The following is a 25,356-nucleotide window of genomic DNA, read 5'->3' as shown; positions in this document are numbered from 1 at the left end:
AGATTAGTCATTGCACTAAGTTAAGCGTTAAGTTCTTTTCAGGACTTTGATAAAATAAATAAGATCAGATGTATTTGTTACATAGGACTGGACCGGTCTGGATCTAATGTTATAAATAGCAGAATGTACCGTTAGCTAACTAATTTAGTCAAATCACGGATATTGACCGTCGACCAATTCAACCTCAATTATGATTGATAAGCATTCTAACTAATTAGATTATTATTGGGTTCCTTGGTCTGTTTATTACCAACTTATTGTTATATTTATTTTCATGCATTTTTAGAGTCCATTTAGTGTGTGTTTTTAGTATTTTTATGCTCTATTATTCAATTTAGGTTTGTTTTCTTCTTGTTCCAAATTTTAACGGTAAAATACATCATAAAGATTGAATGAGAGAAAACATGCTAAACAAGATGAGTTTTATACATTTAACATGAATTATTGAGTTGTAGGATACAATGGGCAAAAATAAAAATAATATAAAAGAAATTAATTAATTAATTATTAGTATAAAACAATAAAATGACACTTAATGAAAAAAATGTTTATATGTACAATATTTTCCGTGACTCCACCTAAATATTTTCTTATAATTTATACTGTTATTTTATTTTTGATATTGATATGAAGTGTATTAATTTTTGTAGCTAGTATTTGTGATGTCCAAGGTGCATTCATAGATTGAACTTTGCTTTAGGTCAGTTTTGAAGTGCATGGTGTAATATATACACTTACTCATTTTCACTTGCATTCAATTTTATTTTAAATAAATAAATAAATAAATAAAACCAAACAGAGTTATATTTTTCTACAGTTCCGAATATCTTTCTTTCTTCTTCTTATTTTTTTTTTTATTTTCAAATCACATCATATCTCATATCATATCAAACAAGTTATCTATGTCTTCATATATTCTCTTCAATGAGCTTTCTCACCAAAAACTATTACAAGATCTACCTAGCCTTGTTAGGAAACCTAATTAACTCAGCCATTGATATTGTGATAGTGAGGCTATATAGCTAATTTGGTATAATAAGTTTTTTTTTTAACATTTTCTTTTATTATTTATTACTATAGAATATATTAAAAAAATAAAGTTTTGTCAAAATAAATTTATAAGACCTACCAAAATTATTGTGTTTTTTTTTTTCTTGAACAAAGTAGCACTTAGAAAAGAAGAAAATATGTATATATGGGGGAAAATAGGATGGTATTAATTGTGAAGATGTGAATTCTCAACCCAAAAGAATTGGGCCCAAACTCAATCAAAGCACACGAGTGCAGCGCAGTCACAGGTTGTGATTGTCGGCTGTTGGTGGGAATTTTCAGGACCCATCATTTCAATTTCTTTGACAACCGGCCTTGATATGAAAGCTGATATCTATTATTAGTACTTATTATCTATATCTATATCTCTATTTAATTATTATTTATTATTTGTGATTTGATTACATTAAATATATGGTCAAGTCCTAAATGCCAAACCAAAAATCTATGAGAGAAGAGTATATAATTGGAATGTAAAAGAGAGAGAAAAAAAAATATAAATAAGGTACTTAAACATCCTTAAATAAATAAAAATGTTATTGAAACTTAAGTAAGTTATTTTTGATAATTAGATCAAAAAATAAATCATTTTAAATAATTTTCTTTATTTTTCATCTAATGGATTGGTCGCTTCAAATTAATCAGAAATAATAAAATTAAAATCTAAAATTCAAATTAACTACCATGACACAAATTTAATTTCAATTTTATGTTTTTTAAAGTATATATTAAATTATATTATATGTAATAAAAATATTTAAAAAAAAATACTTAATCAAGTTAGTTCAGATTTATTAAACGGGTTAATTTTATATTAAGTGGATTATTTTTTTTTTCGATTTGTATTGTAACTTTTTTTTAAAAAAAAAATTAGTTTAGACAGATTATTTAGATTCGGATTGAGTGGTTTATAAAATTTACGTCTAATATAGAGTAGTGATAGTAATAGTATAGTATAGTAGGGATATTTATTATTTATTAATATTGATTGGTGCTGTCTTTATATTGTTTGGAATGTTCATTATTAGGTTTTGTATTCATACACAACGTTTTCCCGAATGTTTGTCAATTTTTTGTTCTTAGGCGTTAAATCAAAATCACCCTCAACTAATTAAATAAATAATTATACTTTTTTCATGATTAATATTACCAGAAATTATGTATTTTCATTAGCTGATCATAGATCAAATAATAATATCATAGTAATAATTGAAACCCTCCTAATTTATACACTTCAATTATTAATCATTTCAATTATAAAGAAGAATGATCTATTCTTTCTTCAAAATATCTACCGTTTTGATAAAAATTATGAAATTTTATCACAAAATTATTTAACTATGAGGAGAGTTTTTTTTATAAATAACTTAATATTTTTATAGAGAAATTTTATTTATATTTTAAAAATTTATAAAGACATCACATTTTAATAATTTTTATTTTATATAAATTTATATTTTTAATTGTATTAAATTTTTTAAAATTTTTTCTTTCAATCCATATTCTTAAAAAATATATCCATCAAATAAAAATAAATTATATTTTAAATATTATGACAACAAAATTAATTATATGAAATTTTTTAAGAAAAAAATAAAAATATATATATACATAATTTAAAAAAAAATATATAAAAATAAAATCAAAATAAGTATTAAATTAACATAAATAATGTAAAAAAAAAATTAAAAAAAATATTAAGAGTAACTTTCAAAACAAATCCTAACATAATCCTAATAGCAATAGGATCAGCTCAAGCTAACACCCTAGAAAACCCACAAAGGACAAAACTAACGATAAACTTAAATACCACAATGACTAAAAAATCCTTGCTTGCTTCCTAAGAAATCTCCAAATTTATGGTTAAAATGGTCATAATTAATTATCCCGCAATAACCTGATCATAATTCTAAAACTAACTAAATTTTGGGCATAACAATCACACATATTAATACCACCGTGATATTTCTAGCCAATTAATCAGGTTTCTACAATTGCCGAACTTTAAAATATTTTATTTCATAAATAGCATATATTCTAATAAAATCTCTGTAAAAACTATACTTGTTTTTCACATTTCTAATAATAACTTTACTTCTCACATAATTAATCTAGTAAAATTATAATTCTACTCATTTATTCTTTTAATACACATATTACTCTATATTTCAAAAAAATATTCTTAATTAATCTTAATTGAATTCTTGAGATATTACATTTATAGTAGAGAATCAAGCTACCATCTGAGGAACAGCTCAACGGGGACGTAGCCTGAGATTTTTTGGGTGAACCTCGGAAAAGAATCTTAGTGTCTTCTACTCTTTGCTTTACTATACTTATTTGTGTATGTGTGTGCTTAGTTTGAGATCAATCTAGATTTGTAGTGTATTGTTTGATTGTGCTTCTGGGTGTTAATCTAGGTTTGAGATTGAGTTTCTTCTCTGCTAGAGTTTCAAACTTTGATTCGAGATTGAGTTTCAAACTTTGAAACGTAATCGTTTTGGGGTGTTTGACTCTGGGAAGTCAAAAGAAGTATAAGGTCAGTTTTGAATTTGGTAATATTAATTTGTTAATTGTTGGTTTAGGTATTTTTGGTAATTAAAACCCTACAATAATTAATATATATTTTTTTGGTGAACTGCTAAATTAATATTGTCTATGATTGGTTCAGTTGAACTTGGATTTTTTGGTTCATAACTGAAAAATTAAATCTATTGTGCCCTTACCAAAAGGAAAAACAAAAATCTATTGTGTGCGATGACAACTTTGTTACTGTATAGTCTAGTCATATTCCTGAATTAGTGGAAATCTTTTTCAACATATCAATTTGGCTCTAATAATCATAAATATATATAAATATAAAGATATATATACATATATCTACATACACAACTTTTATAACCTTTTTTTTTGTGCATTACATCAATTAAACTAGAAATAGAAAATATCCAGACGGAATCTTCTAGGTGGTAAATACTAAATAGAAAGAAAATTAAAATTCCTTAATAATGAATAGATAATATTAGAATTCTCTGTTTATTTAAATTTTTACTTCACGTAAAAAAAAAATTGTTACTTTGTGAAATGGATGTGAGGGAATAGTAGGATTAGTTTAGCCGTTATAGGAAAAAATAATTGTAGCTGTGAAAAAAAATAACTGTAATAGAATTGTGGAAAGAAAGTTAAGTTGAATGTAGTAAATTATAAATTTTAAAGTGCTGCAAGTTGTTAAGATTTTATTATAATAATGATAATGTTATAGTATAGTTCATTATAATTACATATATATATAAATATATTACATAAATTTTTATTTTTTTTGTATATTTTTAATTATTTTTCTTATAGTATAAATTTATATGCATGCATTTGATTAAAATAATTTATAATATTTTAAATTATACTTTTATCACTTGTACAAAAAATTATAATTTATAAGAAATTTAAATTGATGTTGTTTGTTAATAATATAAATATAAATATAAAATATTTTTTAAAATAAAATAAAAAATAAAAAATTTAAATATTATTTATATTATGTTTTTTTTCTATCAATCACGTAAGTATATTGATTCCGCAACAAAATTTTACACCACTAACAGCACCAATAGTAGGCCTGTTTATTTCTTTACAAATTTTCTAACCATTCAATGTCTTTTTTTGCCACTTTATAAGCATAATACTCTTTTCTCTTCTCTTTACATCAAGTTTAATTCTTTTTACAATGAAATGTATTGTGTACATCTTCATATTCCATAGAGCTTCATTCCTTGTCCACCAAATATGATATATAGTTGCCGCAAGTGTAGCTATAAATATTTGGTGCCTACACCCGTTTGTTTTAGCATTTGAGATCCATCTCATCACACCATGAACAGTATTAGTAGCAGTAATCTTATCGAAACGCTAACACCTAATTACTTAAGTAACATTTGAAAAATAGATCTTCCCAATTTGTTCAGCCCACAAATATGGCATTCTTCTTCTTCATATATATTGTATTTAGACAATCTAGATTTCAATCTCAGCCTAGCTATCTAACACCACAAGTCAAAAAATGATTCTATGCTTTGGTATAGACATTCGATTCCACTATAGTTGGGAACTCAGAACAACAAAGACATCTACAAGCATATCACTAATCAACTTCTTTTTGACTCGAATCACTTGTTTCCTATATCAGCTACTGTTGATAGGCGCCTCCAATCCTCCTCCCCTACGTATGCTATATTCATATTTGACCCATAGAGTATCTTTCTTCGATTCAATTGCCCATGCTAGCTTCTCTATTGCTTAAATATATTTTTTAATATATAAATAATTAAATAGTAAAAAATAATTTATTATAGTATTTTAATCAAAACAGTTTTTTTTTTTAAAAAATTTTAGTTGTATCAGATTTAGCTTTTAGCTATAATTTTTTTTTTTTTTTTTAAATTCTTCAATAAATTATTTTTTAACTATTTACCAAACACTTTTTAATCACATTTTTTTTTTTAAAAAACAGCTTTTAATTTTCTAAAAACCGTACCAAACAGGCTCATGGTAGAATATGCATACTCATGCTCATGCTCATGCTCATGCTCTTCTTCTTTTTCCCTTATTATATAAATATATATATTAATTGCAGTTCACATTCAAGTATTCAAGTATTCAACTATATGTGAATCTTGTCAAAAAGATTATATCCACATACCACATATATACAATTAATTATTATATATATAGTTTGGTACATACATATATAGTTATATATTTATTAGCTCCATAATATTAGTTAAAGGCTTAGTTAAAATTTTAATTAGCCGAAAGTAATCTATTTATCAAAAGATTTTATGTTTTGATTTCAAAAAAGAAAAAAAAAAGATTTTATGTGTTGATTTATTTTTATTTTGTGCCATGCCACGTTGTCACAGTTTACCAATTAATCGCTGACTAATATAGTTCGTTTTGTGACAATTTTTGAAATTGCCAACTAAAAGAGACTACAAAATAGATTCATACTCAAAAAAGAAAAGAAAAAAAAATAGTTCCAAAAAGCAAAAGGAATTTTTCTCGTTGCCTCCCCAAAAAAACTAGCTATAAATATATCCAATTAAAAGAAATCTTTTTTTTTTTAATTGAGAGGATTAGGTTATTTCTTCTTCAACATTCCAAAAATATATCAAAATATATATAGCCCTCTCTCTCTCTCTAGCTAAGACTAAGAGATATGTGTTCATTTCTAAACCACATTATCAAACCATAAACCTATAAATTAGCTCCTTTGATGTATGTCATTATCACTTATAATAAAAGTATATGGTGGGTCAAAAGAAAAGACCTGTTACTTTTTTTTAGCTATAAAAAAGATGTAATTAAACAGAAAAAAAAAATCAAAGCTGATGATAAGTGATCATATAGTCAAACAGACACTTTTTTTTTTCCATTCAAAATGATGTGTGAAAGGCTAGTAGATGTGGGTACCATGGTTTTTTCTCCATTTGTTAAATAAAGCTTAATTAAGAAGGCAATTGAGACCAGGAAGTTGTAATAATTATTTTAAATGAATAGAAATGAAACATTATTATAAAGGGGGTTTGATTGAAGAATGAAGGACCCCACATTTCATCAAATAATGTATAAATTTTTTATTAGGTTATTACTATACAAAAATTTAAATTAATATATATACATTACAAAAAAACTCTAAAGACAGATCTGTAAGAAAACACGAGGACGATGACCAACCATCTAATAATATTAGATAAGTGTTTTCTGAGATGACCATTGATTGGATAAGTATTTTAATTTTTTTTAACGATATTATTGTGCTTTTTATTATATAGATTTATTTGCTTATTTCATATTTGTATGAGAAAAGAAAAAAAGTTGGGTGGTGCTTAATATTTTCTATACATGTTCAACCATTAGTTAGTTATATTATTTAAAAGTTATTTTCTTATATGTGCTTTTTAGTATTTTTTTTTATAAAAAAATATTATTTTTATTAGACATCGGTGGCATAAGCAGACCTAGGGGTGTTGAGAGAGGGCTAAAGCCCACCCCGAGATTTAAAAATATATTAATATACAATGTTTGTTTTCATATATATATATATATAGTAGTTAAATAGAATAATTGGTTAAGATGCTTTAAATTTACATGAGAGACCATGTTTTGAATCCCATTGCCCTTTTTTTCTATGTGTATTAACTTTTTATTTATTAGAAAAAAAAAAATGAAATATAACGTTCAAATTAGGTTCAAACTTATGACGACTACAATAGAAGATGTTGTTAAACTATCATTCCACTTAAATTTAGCTATTTATTTATTATTTTGAATTATATTAAATGCATAATTAAGCCCACTCTAAAATCTAATTTTGGATCCGCTACTATCGGTGGTGACTAGCAGTACCATCTAGAGATAACACTTTTCAATTAATTTATATAAGATTCAATATTTAATTGTACTAATAATAATAGAAGACATCTTAATATTAAAGAATTAATTATTTTAAAATTATTAATTGTTGGTATAAAAAATAATAACAATTAGATATGATAATTAATAAAGTGGAAATTAATTGTTTGTACGTGAATGAATGTGGATGGATTAGAGGAAGCATATGATGAGGAGGTAAGGTAGCAGCCTAGCACAATAAAGTTGATGCCACGTGGATGGGTAGACCTTTATTTTGGAACTTTATTTCATGAAAGGGAGTTAAATATCCACTAATCATCTGCCACGTGTATCATTACCCATTGAAAAGTTGCAGCGTCAAATAGCTTTTACTGCTTTAATTTTCTTTCTCAAAACATTATGTTTGACGTTACTTTTCATTTATATGAGAAAGTGCTATATATCTAATTTGATTAGTATGGTCCAACAAAGCTTCAAATTCAGAATATTCCTTGGGTATCTCACTCTATATATATAGTATAGTATATTTATATATATAAATGGCGTATGATGGATGTGTACATATATATATAGGGCGGGCCTGATTTTTAGTGGGCCATAGAAAATAAAATTATTTTGAGCCCTTATTTAAAAAAAATATGATATTTTTTAAAATCAGTAAAAAAAAATAGTATAATTTTAAAAAGTAAATATTTTTTGTGAAAATTACATGAAATATGGGATTTCATAACAAAGTTAGAAAAATATGGCATTTTTAGGTTTGCCACTTTTCTATGGCATTTTTTCACATTTAAGTTTTTTATGGTATTTGATATGCTATATTTTTATAAACTTATTATCCAATCCCATATTTTATGTTTTTGTTTTTAGCTTAATTAGTTTTATTTATTTTTTTAATTTATTTTACACTTACATTTTAGGGTTTCTTTTTATTTGAAAATTTTGTAAATACTACATTTTTTTTCAAACATTACATTTTTAATTTGACAAGAACATTTTACTTTTATACTTTTATTAATTTTTTTTTTTCTTTTTTACTTATTGAAACTTCAAAAAGTTTTTTTTTTTTTTGTCTTTTTTATATATTTTTTAGTCAATTTTGGCTCTCTTTTTTCTTTTCAGCTTTTAAGTCGATTCTGCTACTTTTTTTTTTTCTTTCTTTCGCTTATCTCTCTCTATTTTTTTTTTCTAATTTCTCTTTGTGTCTCTCTTTTTTTTTTTCAATTTTTTTCTCAACCTAATTTTTTTCTCTTAATATATATAATAAGTGTACATTTTTATATTTCATTTTTTTTTACAAAAATTAAACTTGTTTTTTTATTTAAACTACTATTCGTTTTTTTTTGTTAAAAACTAATTATTCCATTAAAAACGGCGAGAAAAAAAAAAAAAACCGTTTCATCAATATATCATCTCGAAAAAAAAAACAATATAAAAAATCATAATCTAAAAAGAATCCAAACTTTAAAAACTAGTTTCATCAACATTGAAAGAAACTAATAATTTCATTTAAAGAATACAAAAAATAGTTTCATCAACAAGATAATGAAAAAAATTATAATCTAAAGACGATACTAACTTTAAAAACCGATTTCATCAATATATTAAAATAAACGAATTATTTCATTAAAAGAGGCAAAAAAAAAAAATAGTTTCAACAATAACATAATAAAAAATACACAATGCCTAATAACTAAACTTTTACAAATTAACGATACTAAATTTAAAAACCAGTTTCGAACATATAAAAATTATATCGAATACACTAATAATCAAACTTAACTTCATTCTTTATTTTGGCATTTAATTTTTTATTTGGTTGCTCAAAAATTAGAGCTTAATTTAAACATACAATATGCATGAAATATAACGAAGAGAATCAATCAAAGAGAAAAAAAGAAACAAAGAAAATTAAAGAGACAAAAGTGCAATAAAAACCATAAAAAAAGAATAACAAAAAAAAAAAACGGTGGAATGTGAGAAACTGAGTTAGTAAAACAACCAAAATAAAAACAAACAAATAAAAACCAGTTTCTTGAGATAAATTAATAAAAAATTGAATAAAAATCAATTATGAACAACAATAAAAAAAAATTAATTACTTAAAAAACCGATTATGAAAATAATAAAATAATATGTATGTCGAAGCGATTAATTAAAATAAAATAAAAATTGTTGTTCAAATATCATACCATAATAAAACTGGTTTTATACAAACGAAAAAATATATAATAATATCATAAAAATTGAGCAACCCCATTACAGAATAGTTAAAACATGTGAAACCAGTTTCGACATGTGAAACCAGTTTTGACGTTATAAAAAATCATAACAAAATACAAATGTTAATAATAAAGTTAATTGAAACCAGTTTCATCAAACAATCAAATAAAAACATACACACACACAAATATACAAAAAAAAAAAAAACACTAATCACAAATATAATCAAAACAACACATAATGCCTACCAATAATTTAATAACAAAATATAAGTGTAAGTTTCCAACCTAGAAATAAAATAATAAAAAAGTAACTTGAAAAAAAATTCTAATAACATAATGAAACTATTTTTTTTATTCTTTTAATGAAATTAATAGTTTCTTTCAATGTTGATGAAACTGATTTTAAAGTTTATATTATCTTTAGATTATAATTTTTTATATTGTTTTTTCTTCAGGATGATGTTGATGAAACTGGTTTTTTTTTTTTTTTCCTGTTGCTTTTAATGAAATAATTAGTTTTTAACAAAAAAACAAAGAAAAAAAATAGTAGTTTAAATAAAAAAAAAAAACAAGTTTAATTTCTGTAAAAAAAAAAATAATATTTATAGTTGAGATCATTTTTTATTTATTTTAGTATTTTATTTTTTAAAAAAAGAAAAAATAAATAAAAAGAAACACAAATTTTAAGTTTTTTATGGCATTTCTCAAGACTTTTTCCCATATTTGTAAGTTTTTTAAAAAAATGTCATATTTAGTGTAATTAAGTTTTTATGCCATATATATCAAAACTTATCTTTATTTTCCCATATTTTTGTAAATAGCCCATATTTTTTTTAAGCTCCTGAGATAGGTGGGCCCTAAGCACAGGCCTAGCCGGCCTATGCCCAGAGCCTGCATATATATATATATGCATGTATTTAAATAAATTATTAATATTAGCAACAAATAATTCCTTCAATATATATTATCTTGTAACACCTCCTGTGATGTATAAATATTTTCTTAGCTTGGGAAAAAGAAGTAGTCATTTTTATGTGAAACTTGTTATTTAAAACAGGGATTTAATAAAAAAAAATAAATATACTATAACATCATTACTTGCATTATTATTATTATATAATTGTTGCCCAAAGCGAAAACAAAAAAGGCAAATTCATATCAATGCAGTCTAAATACATTATATCACCATTCACGTCACAAAAAAGAAAAAGAAAAGAAAGAGAGAAGGAAATGTCTAGATAAATGAAGGGAAATTTAAAGAAATACTAATGGAACCAGTACTACTTAGCATGTGTTAATATTGTTATTAGTCCAATTAAATATCATATCTCATATAGTTTAATATAATAATTTTAGTGAATATCGTTAGTCAATCGCAAGACAACATGTCTAAATGTGTTAGACATCACTGGTGCCTAATAACAATGCTCTTTAACTATCAATGCAGATATTTGTGAGAAATTAATTCCTCAAACTTATGTGTATCAATATTATAGAAATGTGTATACATTTATGTTGCGTATCTAAAATATCCTTGTATACACTCTCACCCTCTCTCAGATGTCCCTTCTCTTTCTCTGAAACCTCATTTTCTTTCATCCTTTCTAACTAATTCAAACTAAAATTTTAGTTTTAGTATACAATTAACCTCTCCAAGCTACTACAAAGTTTTAGAAGTTAAGGAATTTGGTGTGAGATTCCATTCTTGCAGCACTGAACAAACTTCAGCAACAATCAATGGGTAAGTAATTTTTTTTTTTGTTATTGGTTCTTATATTTAGTTTAAAATGTTATTTTTATGATTGATATGTAGGTTGTTGCTGTTTTTTTGTTGTTTTGTGTTGAAATAGTCGCTGTTTGTTATGGTATTTTTTTTTTTGGGTTTAATTTCTACATTTTTTTTCATCTAGTTCGATGGGGCCCGATACTAGTTCGATGAGAATCTTAGATCTAAGGATAGGGATGATGGCCCGATTGGCCAATGCTAGTTCGATGGTCAACTTGGACCTAAGGGTAGGGCCCGATGCTAGTTCGATGGTCAACTTGTACCTAAGGGTAGGCCCGATGGGCCCGATATCAGCCTGATGCTAGTCCGATGGTCTTCGTGGACCTAAGGTCAGGGATGATGGGCCCGATAGTGGGCCTGATGGGGTTTGATGCTTGATAGATTTATGGCTTTTTGAGGACTTTTTTTTTCACTTTTTTGTTCTAAACTTTTAATTGTGTTTTTTTAAATGTCTGTAAGGTTCAACTATTTTTTTTTTCATTCGTTATGCATAATGGTGTTTGGGAGCTTAAGGGTAGAGATTAGGTTTATAACTGAGCCGAAAATTTGATATTCGAAATTGATATGAATGTAACATGCTCATGTTTAGTTGATCTTTTGTACAAAGAACTCGATGTTGATAAAGTACAATATGATTTAAAATTAGAAGTGAATTACAAGTACATGAAAGGCTTAAAGTATCGCCCCGAAGTTATTAGAAATAATAAGCGTGTAAGGTTATTTTTTTCTATGCTTGTGAAGAAGCCAGATGAATTTACTCCATTGTTTGTGACTTAGGTGAAGAAGAATGTATGTATCGATCTTAGTCCAACACCAAGTATTGTTAAGGATACTCGTAGCCAGGCTGGAATTTTTGTTTCAGAAACAAATCTAGAGGTGTTGGCGGCTGATGTGTTACCTGAATTATACATTATGATGTCGACAATTGACATTGTAGCATAAATGCCCTTTCATGATGATTTTGGTGATGGTCCAGATCCTAAATGGTATTTTTAAGGATATAATGATGTAAGAGACGACCAAGATACAGAAGTCCCTGCTGCTGTAGCTTTGAACCTGACACCACTATCATTCCAAATACTTAGGTAACCGTCATATAGAGGAAGGCCCCGTAGAGAAGATCACCAAACACCTGGAACTAGTAGTAGTCTTCCAGACAAAACTACTAATAGAGGAAGCACGTATGCTAGAGGTCCTAGTGATGCTAGAAGAACCAGTGATGCTAGAGGGACTACTGACGGTGGTCCTAGTGATGCTAGAAGAACCAGTGATGCTAGAGGGACCACTGACGGTGGTCCTAGTGATGCTAGAGAGACCAATGATACTGGATTTAGCGATCCATTTTCTTTTTCGACAAGTTACGGTAAATTCAAGGAGAAAATATTTACAAGAGAAGGCATCGAGGTTAATAGTCATTATACATCTATAGGATTGGTTAATATTAATTGTATATATATATTTAATTTTTTTTATAAGGATTGGTTACTTTTACATGTCAATCAACATCTGATTCGCACAAGTACGAGTTTAAATTTTTCGATTCAATCCAATCTGCACATTGTGGATATTTGCACTTTGCGGATTGGATTGGATCGTGCGAATTAGATTGGATCGGCTATTTTATGGACACCCCTTATCAGACCCTATATCGGACTATCATCTTCAACCTCAATCTCTTTCAACAAACAAACCATCGGACCTATATCGGGCCTGTATTAGGCCAGGCCAAAATCCCAGATTCTCCCCCAAAACACAAATCTGACCCATTCCAACTAGTAAAACCTCCGAACTCACAGAGCGAAACCTAAATCTAAATGCTTTAACCCTGAATCATGATAAAATAAAATGATAAAAGTTAAAAAAGACAGCATGAAAATAATACTAACCTTTGATGACGACATTTCCAGTTAATGGAGAAGCCGTTGGGTCCGCGTTGGTTGTTGGGTCTATGGGTCGTGTGGTCGCGGTGGTCGTGGAGAAAAGAGACCTACGTGGCTGTTGGTTGTGCGTTGTGGTTGTGGGTTGATTTCTTAGGGTGTAGGGTGAGTTCAGAGAGAGAGAGAGAGAGAGAGAGAGAGAGAGAGAGAGAGAGAGAGAGAGAGAGAGAGAGAGAGAGAGAGAGAGAGAGAGAGAGAGAGAGAGAGAGAGAGAGAGAGAGAGAAGGACGATTGTTTGAAAATGGAAGGGGTATTTTGGGGTTTAATGTAAAGTGTACCTATTTTAACAATTTAGATATATTTAAATTTAGGGTTAAAATTTACCCCTAATGCATGTATAATTAGTCAAATTTCCCTAAATTAAACTATTTTTAAGCGAAATTTACACTATATACTATTTTTTTATTAAATTTTTTACATTTATACTTGTACACGGTATTCTTTATAAAAATATTATACAAATTTTATTCTATATACTGTATATTGTACAAAAAAATTTTATTTTTTATTTTGTTTTGCCATTTGTCATGTCGAATTTTTGTCTTATTTTTTAATAATAATAAAGCTTGATTTGATTTTTTTTTTTGAATAAAAATTATAAGATCTATTAATTAATAAATTCATTCAAAATAATAGAGCACACTTCAGATGAACAGTCCTCCAACTGAAGCACACGACTTGTGGAGAAATAAGAGTCTCTTGCCAAGTAATGAGCCAACTTATTTGCAGATCGTTTTACAAAACACAAATTGTGTAGGCAGAAAATACCGCTCTGAATCGCTTGGACACACACCAAGCTATCTGTTTCCAACATGACTCTATCCCACGAATGAGTTGCAATCTAACTCAATGCTTCTTTAATGCCTATTATCTCAATAATTTCGGGTTGAACACATCCAATCTTCCCCTTCTTGTATGCTTCTACCATAGCACCATGATGATTTTGAGCTACACAATCTATGCCAAAAGACAAGACTCGAACCAGAAAAAACTAAAAGGAAAAGACTAAAGAACCATGTCAAAAGATAAGACTAATGGAAAAACTAAATTAATTTCAACACATAAACACGATCACAACATTAAAATTAATTAAGGAATGAACTCCTTATAATTCTAATCCCATAAAAACATTAATTGGAATTATACTAATAATAGTAAATTAATAAATGAAAACAAAAATCTGAAACGGAGGACGTTGTTAAGCCGAAGCGAACCACTCTCAGACGACTGCTCTTGCACCCCTCACAGAAGAAGACGTTGATGTGGGAATGAGAAAAACTTTAACATCAATCAAGAAGATCAATACAATAATCTTCTCCTTCGGTAATATCTTGTTCTCAAGTTTATTGTCTATACCATTGCCTCAGGCTTGCCGAAAAACTCTCCAATTTACCTCTCTTTTTCAATACTAATTAAATTTTAAAGCTTGATTTGATTTGTTTTGTCACATCTGTGACAATTTTGGTTAAAAAAAAAAAATAATGCTGAAAGCATAAAGTTTAACACATTACCTCTTTTTCTTCTCCTTCTTTCAGTTTCTTCTTCTTCTCCTTTTCATTTTTTTTTCAAAAATTCAACCACATTTTTGTGTTGTTTGTAGTTTAAAGGTGATTTCTTAGTTAGTTATCATCGTTGTTATTTAGTTTTATTTTTTCAAAAACCACTATCATTTTCCCTCCTAATTATTGTTCATTTTTTTTTTCTATAAATATTGTTCTTTCTATTAATAGTTGTTACCCGTTCGACTTCATATTCTTTAGTTGTAAAAAAACCACAAAAACAACGTTAGTAAATTGACAATAGGTAAGAAAAATTTCAAAGAAAATCCTAAAGTCTCGAAGGAATTAATGTTATTTTTCAGACTCTGAAAAAGAGAAAATCAAAACGTTCGAAACCGATCATTGAAGATTCAAACTGTGATTTCGAACTTGATGATGAAGATTTTGAGATACCCAAAGTGCTGAAGGTTTTATGTTATTTTTCAGTTGTTTTAGGTTTTTTTCCATTTTTACTGTAGGTATTTTGAGTTTTTTTTTTCTCTGATTTATGTCTTTTGCTCATTTTAATTGTTTATTATTGTTATGTTGTTCGTATTTTTTGTTTCTTATTCTATGTATGTTTTTTTTTTATTTATTTTATGTTTTCTAACTGTTTATTTTGTTGTTGTTCCGACTTGTTCTTTTGAGTTATTTTTTTGTTTTTTTGTTTTATTAAAAAAAAGCTGAATATACGTTAACTTAAATAAATTACTTATTACTCTTCTCATCTCAATCATCTTCAAAAAAAATTTCTTAAGCTTTTTTTTTCAGTTTTTTTTCTTCATTTGTTTGAAAAATTGATCCACATTTTTTTAATTGTGATTATTATTACTTCTTGCTCTTCCCATTTCCATCATCTTTAAAATTTTCTTCAGTTTCTTAAGCTTCTTTTTCAATTTTTTATTTTTTTTGTTTGTGCAAGTTCAATGTAAGATATCAATTTGGTTTTTTTTTTCATCACTCTTTGATTTTGTTAAATTGTATATGTTTTGTTGTTCTGTATGTGTTATTGGTATTTAGCATTATATACTTAATTTTTATGTTTTTTTAGCTAAACTGAATTATTTTTTAATGTGTTTAGGCTAAGAAAAATTTTTCCAATCTGAAGGTTTTCTCTCGTGATGTTATGAAAGTTCCTACTGACAAAAAAGTCATGAGGTTATTTTTTTTTTTGTGTGTGTGATTTTATTTGGTTATTATGTTTTTTGTAATTTTAGTGTTATTTAACAGTTGTTTTAGTTGATTTTTATATTATTATTTTAAGATTAAAATTTTAAATACTTACGTTTTGACTGAAATAATAATTCTTTTCCGACTGTTATGTAGTTAATTGATGTTTCTAACAGTATCTGCTGAGAATAATGATATTTGCTTTATTTTAACCTAAACACAATATAAAAGAATAAAAATAGAATAGCGTACGTCATCCCAATATCAATATGTAAAGATATATAAGTTATCCCATTTTAATATGTAAAGATATGGAATATGATGTATGACTTAGTATACGCGTTTAATAAACGGTCTTCACTAGTAGATTAGATCCTTAAGTAATTATTTAAAAATCATATAAAGTGGCTCTCCTTAGATGATTTACTCTCTTAATATCTCTTATCGATCGTCATTGTATAGCTACTTTATAGTTAGGCTCAAAACTCAAAAGGTTAGTAAAGTTTTGCAACATTTATATTTATATATAATTAAATACTATGATACTCTATCTTTGTAAAAATTATCGATGGTACCTCTATTTTATTATAAATAATTCAAATTTTAGTATTTTTTTTTAAAATGAAATAAAAAAATATATTGAGTTCAATTTTTGTCATATAAATTTGAAAATAATCTAAACTTATTATTACAATAGTTATTTTTTTTCTCGGTTAATTTTTAGTTAAAAATTAAACTCAAGATATTATTTTATACCAATTTAGAAATACAAGGGCAAACAATAAACTACTACAAAAAATACTATTTTTATTGCTAATTTTTCAATTATAATATAATTTTTCTTTAATTAAATATTATTTTTAGTCACAATAAATATTATTTGTCGTTAAAAAGTAGTATTTAGATATAATTTACTAATTTTATTTTAATCACAACATGTATTGTAGCTAAAAATACATTGAGTAACAACAAGTTATAATTTTTGTGACTAATACTTTTAGCTACAAATTTTTTTAGTGATAATATAAGAATGATAATTTCGTTTTAATCACAACATGTATTGTAGCTAAAAATACATTAAGTAGCAACAAGTTATAAATTTTGTGACTAATACTTTTAGCTACAAATTTTTTTAGTGATAATATAAGAATAATAATTTATATTTAATCACAATTTTTTTTTTACATTTAGTCTATAATTTTATTATAATTAAAAGTAAGATTTTTATAGTAGTTCTTGTCAATAGTTTTTATAAAAATATAAGATTGAAAATAATACCAGGACTTTCTGGTACACTTACACCTACCATAATATATGTCTCTCATCGTGGATTTGATTGGAATTTTTTTAATTCTTTTTGAGAATAAAATTAATTAGTTGAAGAATAATTCCGTGGTTATATTGATTTGAATCTCCAAGGAAAAAAAAACTCATGTCTCCATCTTTGGTTTTAGGGTAGAGACACTACTGTCATTGTATTTAATAATTTCAATTCAAAGCTGGCTTATTTCGTTTTCAAACAGTTTTTTCTTTTTGGTACGCACAGAAGAAATTTCAACTTGTAAATATCTTTAAAGAATAACTAAGATAGGTAATTATATAATATTGCTGGTTAATTCGTATTAACAAACAAAACACACCACTCTTAACAATAAAAAAGTATAGTTTTTTAATTAATATTAGTTTAATAACTATACATTTAAGAGAAAATGTACAGATGTGTTTTTTAAACTGGAAAGAATTTAATTTTATCTAGGAAACTATACATGCCTTAATACTTATTTATTTCTTCAGAAAAAATAGTAATATAATCATTCATTGTCAAAATTTAATATTTGGTTCATTGACGATTTAAAAAATTTCAGTATCTATGTAAAAACTTTAAAAGTTAAATCTTTACTTTAATTTAGTGTGGGAATAATTAAAGTTCATTAAAGAAAAAACAAAGTAACTAATTAAGCACTTCAACTCTCCAACATTAAAATTATTAGAACTATATATGGTTATTCCTCATTATTGTTACAGAAACACAAGAACATAGTATTAGTAAAGAGAGAAGAAGAAAAAGAAAGGAAAGAAAGAGAAGGAAAGAGAGAGATTGAAACAAAAAGAAGAATCTCCTATATTGATTAGAAAATACACTTTATATACAAGCTCAAAAGAGTTAACAACTAAAATACAAAGCAATAACAAACTCTTAACCGAAACCAAACAATCAAGAGCTAACTAACATAATAATAGTTAGTTTTCTAACTGTCTTGACGCACCCCCACAAACTTTAGAATTGGTGTTGTTAGTAATTTCAAATTTGTCTTTGAATTGATTGAATCTTGAGCTAGTAATAGTCTTTGTAAGACCATCAGCTATTTGAGCAACAGCTAAGACAAGTTGAATACGAACCATTTCTTGAGATAATTTTTCTCGAACAAAATATAAATCAAGTTCAATATGTTTGGTTTGGGCATGCAAGGCTGATTAGCAGTTACGAGAATTGTGCTCATGTTATCACACTAGATAATGAGAGGTCTAGGTAGGTGCACATGGAGTTTAGAGAAAAGAGAGTGCAACCAAATTATTTTAGAAACAACTTGAGCTAAATTTCGATATTCTGCTTCTATGCTAGACCGAGACACACTATGTTTTTCTCACATTGCCAACTTATTAAATTGTTGCCAAAGAAGATGGTGAATCCTGAAGTAGACATTCTGTCATCTAGATCACTAGCCCAATCAACATCACAACACTACTACAAAAGTCACAATTCGTGACGGTCCTAAAAATACATTTTTTGGGGGACGTCACTAAAAAAATTAAGTAATTGTTTAAAACCGTCAGGAAAAATTAGTATTCCCGACGGTTTATGACAGTAATTACAGGAATAGGCGACGGTTTAAAGTTGAATTCGTAAAATTTATTAGTCTCTTATAGGCGACGGTTTTAAACAGTCGGGTATAAGAGCCCAATAAAAAATCGTTACCTACTTCACGTCATATTTCTCACATGCCCACCTACTTCTTTTCTATTTCCCACATGTCCATCTATTTATTCTCCATTTCCCACACCCTAAAACAAAAATCTTAACTCTCCAAAACTCCACCCACGCATCCCCACCATCGCCCTTCTCTCTCGACGTCTTGCTCCCTCTCTCGATCTCCCTTTCTTCTCGTCTCTCTCATTCATCAATCTCCACCCACCCCTCCTCCCGTCGGTCTCTCTCTTCTCTTCGTCACATACGTCAGTCCACCACCACCTCCCGTCGGTGTCCCTCTCATCTCTGTCTCATAGGTCGGACCACCACCACCTCCCGTCCATCTCCCTCTCTCTCTTTCTCTCTCCAAGCTCGGTATAAATACATTTATTTATTTATATACTTTTTTATTTATTATATATATTTATTTTGTTATTGTATAAATTTAATGTATTTTAAAGTTAGTTGTTATTTTAATTTAGGTACAATTATAAAACTAATGCAGGAAAAAAAAGGGGAGAAAATACAGATTTTTCTGCCATTAATCCCGATGATTTAAAACTGTCAACGTATAGGCAACGGTTTTAAACCGTCGGGAAGTCCACGTTAGCGATAGTTTTTAACCGTCGCCTATTTTGCATGTTTTACGACGATCGTATAGGCGACAGTTATAGAAACGGACGATAATACTTTAAATGTCTGTTTAAAAACATCGGGAAAAACCATTTTTGTAGCAGTGCAAAAGGCTGTAACATCATAATCCATTGGTCGTTTGAAGTTTAGGCCACGAGTGATAGTACCACTGAGGTATCTAAGTATTCTCTTCACTGCATTCCAGTGGTATGCAGAGGATTGGCCATGAATTGACATACTTTATTCACACTGAAGGAGATCTCAAGTCTTGTGATGGTCAAGTATTGAAGAGCACCTACTATAGACCAGTATAATTGTGGATTGTCCACTGGATCTCCATCAAAAGCAGAAAGCTATAAACCACTTGTCATGGGAGTTGGTGTTGGTTTGGCATCCATCATTTGAGCTCTACCGAGTAAATCTCTCACATATTTCTCTCGGGATAGATGGAGACGTTCCTTAGTGTGATGAACCTCAATACCTAGTAAATAGTGAAGTTTCCCAAGATTTTTGAGAGAAAATTTGGAGTCCAAGTCTTTTATCAGAGTTGAAATGATTTCAAAATCATTACCATTGATGATTATATCATCAACATACACAAGTATGAGAGTGATAGACTTGGAAGTGTGCTGTACGAAGAGACTGTGATCTAACTTAGAGGAAACAAAGCCAAAAGCTGTCAAACAATGTTGCAGTTTCTCAAACCAAGCTCTTGGTGCTTGTTTGAGTCCATAAATGGATTTATTAAGTCTGCAAACTAGGTGAGGAGCATCTGGTAAATCAAACCCAGGATGTTGAGTCATATAAACTTCTTCCTTTAATTCTCTATTTAGAAAAGCATTATTCACATCGAGTTATTGAAAGCACCATCCTTATGCAATAGCCAGAGAAAGCACAACTCTGATTATGACAAACTTGAAAACTGGACTAAAAGTTTCAGTGAAATCAAAGCCTGGTTGTTGATGATATCCTTTGGAAACTAAGCTTGATTTGAATTAGTTCACTGTGCCATTTGAATTCAGCTTAATTTTGTACACCTATTTATAGCCTATAGGTGTTCTCCGTTTTGGTAAAATAACATAAGTCCATGTAACATTTTTCTTGAGAGCTCTCATCTCATAAGACATGGCATTGTTCCATTGTTCTTGCTGTAGAGCCATTTTAGCACTAGTTGGTTCTTGAAGAGCTAGATAGACCTTTGGCTTGTAAATATCAGATTTTTCTCTGGTTTTCATTTGATGATTATTTGTTATGGCACCAAGTAACTGAGTAGGGACATTATGAGACATATTAGTGGAATCAAGTTCCTCCTGCAACCCTAATCCCTAATCCCTTTCTCTTTTTTCTTCACCACTCCTCTACTGTTTCATGTTCTTCTTCCTTCCGACTCTGTTGTTCCTCCTCCACTTCCCATTCCCAATCTATATCAGAATTAGAATCAGATGATGGTGTTTGTATAGAGATGTAGAAACTTCGCAAAAACTCACGCACAATACTCTCCTCCGTCGCCATTAACGATTCTCTCCTAGTTGTGTGCAAAACAAGACTCTAAAATGGCTCAAGTGGCGAGGCTCAACCTCCGAATGCAGAAGGAGCTCAAGCTTCTCCTCTCCGACCCTCCTTCCAGCGCCTCCTTCCCATGCCTTTCCCTAGACTCTGACCTCTCTACCTTCTCTTTGTCTGTCATCGATGCCCGTATGTATCCCTCTTCTCTTTTCTTATTTCTTTTTTGGTTCCCCAAAAAATATTCATTATATATACTTTATAAATTACAATTTTAGTTTCCTTTATATGGGTTTTGATTTCCATTGACATTTTAAAACCCTTGGTTTTGTTTCAGAAATGATAGGTCCCGAAGGAACTGTGTATGAGAAGGGGGTCTTTAATATTAAGATCCAGATACCTGAAAGGTACCCATTCTAGCCTCCTACTGTGACTTTCGCCACCCAGATTTACCATCCCAATATCGACAATGGAGGTTGTATTTGCCTTGACATTCTTAATCTCCCACCAAAGGTCAGTTTGTTGAAAAAGCTTTCATAGAAAGATTTGGTCCTAAATTTGATTTAGGTCAGTGACCTTGCTGTTTTGATACTATAGAACTAATGGGTTTTGGTTAAATTAATGAGAAATCAGAATTTGAGTACTTGATTGCTGCTTTATGCCGTATGGTAATTTTTGCATTCTTCTATTCAATCTTATTGTCTATTATGTGCCTCTTAATCTTTCTTCCCTAAAGATACAGCTGATTACTTAACTATAATCTATTTTTTTGTTCTGTTCTCATTACCTGGTTTTAACTTGCATTGTGTTTTATCACTTCAAGAACAAAATTTCTCTAAAAGTGTTTTAAAGTATTGTGAAATTATGCGATTTATCATGTGGGGAAAATTACATGAAAAATTGTAATTTTTCCTTACCTACATTTATGCTTCATTTTATAACCGACGCAATAGGTGAAAAAAAATATTTCAACAATTTATGTGTCATTTTATAACTGACGGTATAACTTTTTAGTGATGGTTTTAAAATGCCACAAATAATTTTGTGTCATTTCCAAACCGACGCAGAAGATATAATAGAAGAATGTATATTTTGTGACGATTTTGAAATGAACATAATTATTTTTTGCGTCATTTTAAAAATGACACTAATAAAAAACTATTTGCGACTATGGAATATACGTCGGTTTTCTAAACCTTTAAATGATACTTGAATACTGACGTGAATTGTACCTTTTGTAGTAGTGGGATAGTTTTTTGTAGTAGGGAACCTTCCACCATGTTGAATATTATGATTACCTCTTCCATAGTTGTATTAAGGAGATCCATCTCGAGACATGTAACTTGAATTAGTTTCTCTATTATTGTAGTAGCTAGAAGAACTAGAAGATGGATAGGGTGAAGAATGAAACTGACCTTTGTTAGCTCCTTGTGCTTTGAAATTACTGTTGTAATGAGCCAGGAAAGCTTCATATGACAATTGATTCTCTAGATCAGGAGCAACAACAAGATTGGCATTCAGATCTACATCTTTCTCAGTCTTTTCTATTCTTGATTCAAAGGCAAGAATCGAGCTTCGATTTTAGCTACAAAATATCCTTCAATTCGAGTGTTTGATGATATGATAAAAGTATTATTCACTTGGCAATCGTTTAAAGATTGTAGCGATATGATCACGATTTGAAAAGACTTCTCCTACTGACGCAAGCAAATCAACATGTTGCTTGACTTTGAGAAAATACTCATTGAGAGAAAAAGTTTCTTTTCGAAGGTTCTGTAATTTGGTGCAAAATTCAAGGATCTTGGATGAAACTTGAGAAGTGATGTTTTTTTCCAGGGCAATCCAGATTTGTCTAATAGTGTGGCACCCAACCATTCTGATAATTAAGCTCTCAGTCATGAAAGAGAGAAGCCATGATGCTAAAAGCTGATCTTGTACCTCCCATTCCACAAAGGTAGGACTTTGAATGGAAGCAGCTCGATCACATCGCTCAAGAACTGAGGTGGTGGAGCAATGTGATGAATGAATTTTTCCAGTCTATTTCCACGAATAGTTGCCTGAACTTGCTACTTCCATAGGAGAAAATTGTGATCATTGAGTTTGATCAACAATGTGTGGTTGAATTGGATCAGACTGTTATCCATCTCACGAGATCGATTTCTTCCTAGAACTTGGGAGAATCCTAGTAGAGTTGTTGGACTGGTGTTTCCATGACTGGTGTTGCCTATATTCACCATCTGAGAAGGATAAGGCTCTGATACCATAATAGAACTATGGTTATTCCTCACCATTGTTGCAGAAACACAAAAATAGAGTAAAGAGAGAAAAAGAAGAAGAAAGGAAAGAAAGAGAAAGAAACAGAGAGAGAGATTGAAACAAAAAGAAAAATCTCTTATATTAATTAGAAAACAATACACTTTATAAACAAACATAAAAGAGATAACAACCACGAAAGCAATAACAAACTTTTAACTAAAACCAAACAATCAAGTGCTAATTGGCATAATGACAGTTAGGTTTCTAACTGTCTTGACAAAAATGACCTTACTACTATATTTACATTTACACTCATCATGATACTAACTATATTAATTAGTGCTTAATTTGATGAATTAGCTATCTCATTAAATCGAGTGCAATAATAGGCCATTTGGAGTTTCATATATTATTTTTAATGGGAAAGATCTCGGGGGCTTTGTCATCATATATATATATATATATATATAAATATATATACATATTTATATGTATATTTAAGAAAACAAAATAAAATATACATATATATAGAAAAAAAAACTATCATGGGGTCGATATAACATCACATGGATTCGTATATACCTTATAAAAAAATTGTGCATTAAATCAAGATTCCAAAATTGCTGCGTAGATTAACGTACTGTACTTAGCAAGTAGAAGCTGGAACTGAACCATATATGTATATATATATATATATAAATATAGTTTGGAAATAAATATCATCAACCTCTTATATTATATTGCATATTGCTGCTCAGGTATTAAGAATATAATTAGATCGATGTTGGTAATATACCAATTTGTCATATATATATAATATCTAAGTTCTATATTATTATCAAATTAATAATAGAGAAGCTTCGAGGCATTGCCCTCGTGACATGCAAGTATTAATATATATACAACCGAGTTTCTAATTATATATATATATATAAAGCTGATCATCAAATGTGATGATGTGTCCACATATTACCCTCTCCTTTCTACTGCTCATATTGATCTATATATAGTGGCTTTAAATTAAATTATTTATCGTCATTATTTCGTAATTATTATCGTACATACAATTGTTAATAATTAAATATATAATTATATGATTTTTTAATGTATTTTCCGATAGTTGAGCATAATTTACAAGTGGGGGTGTGGGACAGCCAAGATTTCATCATTTCACGTGCAATCCACTTCACTAGGTGTATGCAAAATATATTGCTGCGTTTCACCAGTTTGGTATTTATTAATTTCTGATATAGAAAATGAGAGTCTGTTATAGCGTGTACTATCAACATATTATCATATATATATATATATATGATTATAATACACACATTTGTGCGTGTAATTCAGATATATACATAAATATATATATTTATAAATATTTGTTTGGCCATGGCAAATTGAATCTTTTTTTCTTTTGATAATCATGTTTTTATTTAATTAATTTATATATAAGAGGTCCCATGGCTAGCTATTTTTATTGATATGTCATTTGTTAAAAAGAGAGAGAGAGAATTTTTTCTTGGTCCCATTTATGTATGTAGAAAAAAAAGGAAAAAAAAAATATCAATTGCTTTGCTAGCTAGCTTAATTAAATAAACCTAGTTAGTCATTAAATAAATTAACATATAGTGATGTGAGAATAAGCTTGATCGTGTTAAATATGTTATATATTTATATGTACCCATGCTTGTGGGTCGTAGCATAATTTGTCTTGTTTCTCTATCGATATTGTAGTTTGTTGAATAAGTTTACTATAAAGTTTTTTGGATATTATATATAAAGTGATTTGTTAAATAAGTTAAATTTTTTGATAGTTCGAATAGGGAAATATTATGCATTCATTTCCTTATGAGTTTTGGCCTTAGTTGAATTAAAGTTGTGG

This window comes from Cannabis sativa, chromosome X (genome assembly GCF_029168945.1).
Source record: "Cannabis sativa cultivar Pink pepper isolate KNU-18-1 chromosome X, ASM2916894v1, whole genome shotgun sequence".
Lineage (NCBI taxonomy): Eukaryota > Viridiplantae > Streptophyta > Magnoliopsida > Rosales > Cannabaceae > Cannabis > Cannabis sativa.
This window is presented reverse-complemented; position numbering follows the sequence as displayed.